Below are 8,542 nucleotides of genomic sequence, written 5' to 3'. Positions count from 1 at the left end.
TCTTTCTTCTTCTTTCTTTTCTTTACTTTTTCTTTTCTTTTTATATTCTTTTTTTTATATTTATAGCTTTTTCTTATTAAATCTTATTATTCTTTATTAATTAACTCTATATAACTACTTTATAATATTTTATTTATTAATTTTTACTTTTATATTTAATTAAAAAAAAGTTTTTAGTCTTTTTATTAATCTTTTTAATTTTTTAATTATTAATATTATAGCTTTTATTTACTTTTATATATACTTTTCTTTACTTTCTTTACTTTTTATATTTATTAATATACTTTATTTAATAATTAAGAACTTATAAGGTATTATATTTTCTTTTATATTAAAGCTTTTATATAAGTTTAGACTTATAGTTTTAAAATACTTTATAAAAAGTATTTTTAATTAGATTTACTTTATTATAGTTTATTAGTTTATTATTTAATTTTCTTAGTTTATTTTAAATAGTTTAATCTTTTTTATAAGTTTTTATTAGCTTTTACTTTATTCTTTATTTTTATTTTTTTTTTTTTACTTTTTATTAACTTTTTATTTTCTTTTTAGTTTTTTTATAACTTTTAATATTATTTTATTACTTTTAAGGTTCTTTTTTTTTCTCTTATTAGTTCTATAAAGGCTATAAAGACTATATTATTTACTTTATTCTTTTTAATTTAAAAGCCTAAAAAGAAGAAAAAAAAAATAAATAAAAGTTTAAAAAAAAAGCTAATAAAAAGAATATATTATCTTATTTTTATAAATATTAATCTTATATAAGTTTTTTATATAAATTATCTATCTTTTATAAATAAAAAGTAGTTAGTTTATTATAAACTAAAAGATAAGTTTTTTTATTTTATTTTCTTATTTAAAAGCTAATTAATATAACTTTAAATTTAAACTTCTATTTTTAATATATAAAAAAAAAACTCTTTTATTTTTATATTTATATATTTATTATTAAGTCTATTATTATTATTTAATCTTAACTAGTTATTTAATTTATTTTTAAGGCTTTAATTTAACTTTTTAATATAATTAATAATTTCTTTAATAAAAAAAATAAAAAATATACTTAATTATATAATATAGCTATTTATTAATACTATATTATAAATAATATAACTAAAAAGTATATTTATAATATAACTATTTTTATTATACTTTTTAGCTTAATTTTAGTATATAAAGTATATTTATCTTTATAGTTTAAAGTAAATTAATAAGTATTTTTAAAGAACTTATTAATAATATATATATAATATATTCTTTATTTATAGCTTTAATTAATTATTTTAAGTCTTAATATAATACTTTTATACTTTTTAATAGGTTTAATTTTATTATTTATAATAAGGTTATTAATAATAGTAAATAAAAGTTATTTAAATTATTTTAGACTCTTTTTAATTATATTATTACTATAAGTCTATTTTTAATATAATAGATTTTAAAAGAAAGGACTAAAAAAGCCTTTATTAATAGAAAGGGAAAAAGCTTAATTAAAAAGGGTATTAAAAATAAAAGAAAGAAAAAAAAGCCCTTTTTAAATAAAAGTAAAAAGCTTAAAAAGACTATTAAGAAGATAGTTAAAAAAGATATTATTAAAAAAGAGGTTAAAGTAGTTAAGATAGTCTTAATTACCTTTACTTTTAAGTTTAGTAAGAAGTATTTTAGTTTTATTCTTTTTTAATTTTTAATAAATATTATTATATTAATAAGTAAAAATTTATAAAAAACTCTAGTTAAATAATAGAATATTATACTCTAAACCTATCTTTATCTATATTATTATTAAAACCTAATTAAGATTTAACTTAGCTTATTATTTTTTATTACTTATTTATATTTAAAGGTATTATAATTATTACTATTTATAAAATTATATTATAATAGTTATTATATACTTTAAGTAGTTAAGAGCTAAGAGAATATCTTTCTAGTTTTAAAGAGGGGTTATATTTAGGCTTAAGTATAATAGTAAATAAAAAAAGATAATATAAATAAGATTTTTAAATCTTTTTTTATATTAGTATATTAGTAAAGAGAATTTAAAGACTCTTTTATTATAAAGGAAGGCTATTAGCCTAATCTTACCTATATAAAGCTATATAATTAATAAACTAATATAATATAAAGGGAATTATAAAGTATTTTCTTTTTTTTTATATTAAATTTATAATAAATAATATATTAAGTAAATTTATAGCTATTTAACTTACTTTTAATAATATATATTTATATCCTTTTAATAGTTATTTTATATAATCTTAAGCTATTTACCTAGTTTTTTTTTATTACTTTTTATTATCTAGTTAGTATTTATTAAAAGTCTTTTTAAAAGGTATATAAAAAGTAATCTTTATTAGTAAATCTTATAATATTATACTATTAAAATTAGGATTTATAATATAACTTAGGTTATTATATATTAAAGCTAAGTTACTACTTTATTCTTTTCTTATCTTATTAAGGTCTAAGCCTTATAGGTAGTAAGGTAAAGGTAAATAAGGGGGATATTAAGTTTAACTTTAATATAATAGGTAGTTATAGCTTAAAAGGCTTTTACTACTATATAAAGATATATTACCTAAAAGGTATTAAAGATAATAACTAAGCTTATTAGTTTATCTTTTAAAGTATATTAAATAATAAAACTATAAGCTATAATTAGTTAAATAGTATAAAGATAAAGTTCTTTTATATATTCTAATTAAAGGCTTTAAGCTATTTTAATAAAAGCTTTAAAGGCTTATTAAGTAAAAAGAACCTTTATTTTAATTTTAACTATATATACTATTTATACTAGTAATAATATAAGCTAGACTCTTAAAAGTTAAATTATTACTTATAGTATAAGTTAATAGTCTTTAAGCTAAAAGCTTTTTAAAATTATAAATTAATTTTATTAGAAGTAAAGAAGTTAGAATTTTAAAATAAAGAATATTAAAATATAAGTTATTAACTACTTAGAATAAATAATCTATATTTATTAAAATTAGGCTATAACCTAGTCTTAAAATACTATTATATTAAGAAGGTTTATATTATTAATAAACCTTATAGTTATTATTTTTTAAACCTTTATTAAGGCTTAATATAAAGATAATAAGAAAAGAATAAATAAGATTAATAATAAAAGGGAGCCTTATAAGATTCTTTATTAGATCTAGAGGGTATTTAATAGGGATTTATTTAAGTAGATTTATATTATCTTATCTTAAAAGTAAGTCTTTAGTAAAGAAAGAATAATTAAAGGGAACTTTAAGTACTAAAAGGTAGCTATTACTACTAAGTAAACTATATTATTAAAGGTATTTATAATATTAAATTAAAATATTAAAGTAAAGCTATTTTAGTATTAAGTAATTTAGATTAGTTTAACTATTAAGATAATTATTATCTTTATTAACTATTAGTATTAATTACTTATCTAACTATTTAGAAGGAGCTTATAAGATTCTATTACTTTAGCTATTTAGTTTATTATAATCTTTTTAAAGAGTTTCTTTATAGTATTTAAGAGGGTAATTAGTCTTTATCTTTTAGCTATCTTATATTTCTATTCTATCTTATTTAACTTTTATATAATAATTATTATCCCTATTTAATATCTTTTTAGAAAATATCCTATCTATATATAAGCTATATAAAGTATTATAAGGTAAAAGTATAGTAATTCTTTTAATATCTTAAAGAACTTATAAAAAATCCTATTAAGGCTTAAGGTATTCTATAATATATACCTTACTAATATAGACCTTATCTAGTCTATAATAATATCTTTTAATACTATACTTATATTCTAGTTTAGAACCTTATTTACTAGTAGTTAGGAATTATAAAAGCCTATTAAAAAGTTAAAAAAGAACTTTTTTATTAAAATCTTAACCTTTTTTTATTTTATCTTAATTATTAAGAAGTCCTCTCTTTTTTTAAATAATAAGATTATATTAAAGTTTATACTTTTAGTATACTTTTTTACTTATTAATAGTACCTTTAAAGCTTACCTAGTATTTAAATAACTATATTTAAGTAAACTCTTTATACCTAATTCTTTACTTTCTAGACTATCTTATTTTAAGTAATAATTATTTAATATACTTTCTTTTAGTCTTTTTTTATTTTAACCCTTTAAGCTTATTTATAAAACTCTTAAGCCTTCTTTATTATTATTATAACTTTAAGTATTTACTAGAAGGCTACCTAGCCTTATAAAGATACTTAAAAAGGGATATTTACTAATAAGATCTTTTTTAGAATCCTATTTAAGTTCTTAAATATAGTATTAATCTCTATTAGAATAAATAGCTAATATAACTTATTAAAATTTAAAGAAAACCTAATTATAGCCTTTACTTATATTAAATCTATATCTATTTTATATTAGGTTAAATATATAGCTATAAAAAGAGGAATAAAGAAGCTAATCTTTATTAATTAAGGTTAATAGTTAAACTCTATTAAGTTCTTTAAAGAATCTAGTATTTAGCCTTTAAGGTCTAAAGAGTATTAAACTAGGTTTAATATACTTAATTTCTTATTAAACTTTTCTTTTATAACTATTCTTTAAAGAGTAATTAATACTATTTTAAGTTATTTTAAAGTAGATAAGGTCCTTTTTAATATTAATAAGGTTCTTTTATAGATATTCTAAAAAGGGTAGTAAATATTAAAATTCTTTATTATAATATATATTAATTCCCTATTTAAAAAAAGAAGGAGTTATACTAGATTTATATTAAGTTTAAAGTAAATATTAAAGAAATAAACTAATAAGTTAAAAAAGATAATATAATAACTATTCTTTTTAAAAAAGACTATATAGTCTTCTATATTTATTCTTTTATATATATAAGTTATTATCCTCTTATTTTCTTAAAGATATTAATATAAAACTAATATTAAGATTAAAAGTAGTTTATTATTTAATATTTCCTATATAGTAATAATATCTAGTTTAGATTTATTATAAAGTATTAACTATATTTAAATACTACTTTTATTAATATTCTATAATAGTACTTTTATTAATAATTATAATATTAGTATTCTTTATTACCTTAATAAGCTTTTAAATAGCTATTTATAGAGTCTTATTAGGTTTTATTAAAAGGTTAAATATAATAAGTATAATAAATATAGTAGCTAAAATAGCTATTTATAGGTTTTTAGCTAATTAGTTATTAGTTAATTAGTTTATTATTATTAGTAATAACTTACTTTAAATACTTAGTTTTAATAAAAGGGGTATTATATTAATATCTATTTATAAAGAGTCTAAAAAGGAGTTTATAATTAAAGCTATATTAGCTTTTAATAAAAAAAGGGTTAAAATTATAAAAAAGAAGTTTACTTATATTCTTTTAATAAAGCTATTTATACTTTAAGCTTAATTTATTAATATAACCTATTAAAAAGGGAAGAGTAACCTATTTATTATTATATTTAGCTTATTAAGCTTAAAGGTAATATTAATTCTATTTAGTAAGTTAAAAAGTTTTTCTCTTAGCTTTTAGTAAAAAGTCTAGAAAAAGGGCTTTTTTAAAACTAAAAAGGGGGCTTATTAGCTTAATAGGTTTAATAAGGTATTATTTACTAACTAGTTTATCTAACCTATTAAGCCTTTTTTATTTAATAATAAAGCTTAAAGGAAGTATAGTAAGTATTAGATTTTTTATAATTAAGTAAAAACTATTAGTTATTAATAGTATTTTATATTAATAACCCTTTAATACTTTACTTAGACTAGATAGGCTTAAGCCTAGACTAGGTATTAACCTTTATAGTTTAAGTATTTTTCTTTATTTAGATTAATTACTATTAAATAGGCCTTCCTTTTTAAATAAGTACTATTAAAGTATTAACTATATTTAGCCTTTTTATTATAATAATAAATAATATATTCTATAATATAGTAGTTATAATATTAGTAAGGCTAAATAGACTTTAAAAAGGGTTTATAAATAAAAGTTTATACTTAAAAGAATACTTTAGTATTATAAAGGTAGTTAATAATATTTATCTTATAAACTTTAATAATAAAGGTAGTCTTTAATCTAACTTTTAAATAGGCTTAAATAGTCTTAACTAATATAATATTTATTCTATTAGTAATTAAAAGCTTTATAGTAAAGTTAAAAGTATCTTATAAGATCTTTAAGATAAGTACTTTTTTAATTATTATAAAGTATTCTTATTAAGTAAAATATACTTTCTTAATATAAACTACTTTAATTTATTTATTATTCTTAGTATAATTCTTTATCTTTTTATAGAAAGAAAGGACTATATCTTTAAAAGGGAGTTAGTAAGTAGCTATAATAGTATTTACCTTTAAAGCCCTATTAGCCTTAATAATAAGCTTTTATAAATAAAGAGATTAGATCTCTTTTAAGTAAAAGTAGTAACTAATTAGTAGTTTAGTATTATAGTAGGCTAAAACTAGCTTTACCTAAGGGCTTAAAGGCTTTTAGGCTACCTTTATATAGAAAATAAGCTAAAGATTATTTATTAGGTATTCTTAAAAAGCCTTTATTATAATATATTAAATAGTTTTAAAGAGAATAAACTTTATATTTATAATAGCTATCTTCTTTTATATAATATAAATAAAGTTTATAAGTTTTTATACTTTATTAAGACTCTTTTATAGTATTAAAAGAAGTATTTTTTTTAAGTCTTCTTTAAAGATTCTTAATAGGAGTTAAGCTAGATATATACTATCTATATATAGGTATTACCTCTAAATAGGTTTTATAACTATATTTTTAATATTTCTACTTATAGTTACTATACCTATAAATTAGGTACTTTTTAGATTTATAGACTAACTAGTTATTAAGTTAACTTACTTATTAAACTTATTTTTTATATTTTAGCCTATAAGTAGGTATAGAGTAGGTTAGGCTTAGTATTTAATAATATTTAGTTTAAATTTATTATAAAATATTAATTATATTTAAATACTATTTTTATTAATATTCTATAATAGTATTTTTATTAATAGTTATAATATTAGTATTCTTTATTATTTTAATAAGCTTCTAAATAGCTTTTTATAAAGTCTTATTAGATCTTATTAAGAGATTAGGTATAATAGGTATAATAAATATAATAACTAAAATAACTACTTATAAGTCTTTAATTAGCTAGTTATTAGTTAGTTAGTTTATTATTATTAGTAATAACTTATTTTAAATATTTAATTTTAATAAAAAGAATATTATATTTATATTTATTTATAAAGAGTTTAAAAAAAAGCTTATAATTAAAATTATATTAGCTTTTAATAAAAAAAAGGTTAAAATTATAAAAAAGAAGTTTATTTATACTTTTTTAATAAAGTTATTTATATTTTAAGCTTAAATTATTAATATAACTTATTAAAAAGGGAAGAATAACCTATTTATTATTATATTTAATTTATTAAGTTTAAAGGTAATATTAATTCTATTTAGTAAGTTAAAAAGTCTTTCTTTTAGCTATTAGTAAGAAGTCTAGAAAGGAAGCCTTCTTAAAACTAAGAAAGGAGCTTATTAGCTTAATAGGTTTAATAAAGTATTATTTACTAACTAGTTTACCTAGCTTATTAAGCCTTTTTTATTTAATAATAAAACTTAAAAAAAGTATAATAAATATTAAAGTTTTTATAATTAAATAAAAACTATTAATTATTAATAATATTTTATATTAATAGTCTTTTAGTATTTTATTTAGACTAAATAGGCTTAGGCTTAGGCTAGGTATTAATCTTTATAGTTTAGATACCTTTTTTTATTTAGGTTAGCTACTATTAAATAAGCCTTACTTTTTAAATAAATACTATTAAAGTATTAATTATACTTAGCCTTTTTATTATAATAATAAATAATATATTTTATAGTATAGTAATTATAATACTAATAAAGCTAAATAGATTTTAAAAAGGGTTTATAAATAAAGGTTTATATTTAAAAAAATACTTTAATATTATAAAGGTAATTAATAATACTTATCTTATAAACTTTAATAATAAAAATAGTTTTTAATTTAACTTTTAAATAGGTTTAAATAGTTATAATTAATATAATATTTATTTTATTAGTAATTAAAAGCTTTATAATAAGGTTAAAAGTATTTTATAAGATCTTTAAAATAAATACTTTTTTAATTATTATAGAATATTCTTATTAAATAAGGTATACTTCTTTAATATAAACTATCTTAACTTATTTATTATTCTTAATATAATTCTTTATTTTTTTATAAAAAAAAAAGACTATATTTTTAAAAAAGAGTTAATAAATAGTTATAATAGTATTTACTTTTAAAACCCTATTAGCCTTAATAATAAGCTTTTATAAATAAAAAGATTAAATCTTTTTTAAATAAAAGTAATAATTAACTAATAGCTTAATATTATAGTAAGCTAGAATTAGCTTTACCTAAAGGCTTAAAGGCTTTTAGGTTACCTTTATATAAAAGGTAAACTAAAGATTATTTATTAAGTATTTTTAAAAAGCCTTTATTATAATATATTAAATAGCTTTAAAAGAGATAAGTTTTATATTT

The sequence above is a fragment of the Cordyceps militaris genome, assembly GCF_000225605.1.
Source record: "Cordyceps militaris CM01 unplaced genomic scaffold CCM_S00001, whole genome shotgun sequence".
Lineage (NCBI taxonomy): Eukaryota > Fungi > Ascomycota > Sordariomycetes > Hypocreales > Cordycipitaceae > Cordyceps > Cordyceps militaris.
Note: the sequence above shows the minus strand (reverse complement) of the source record.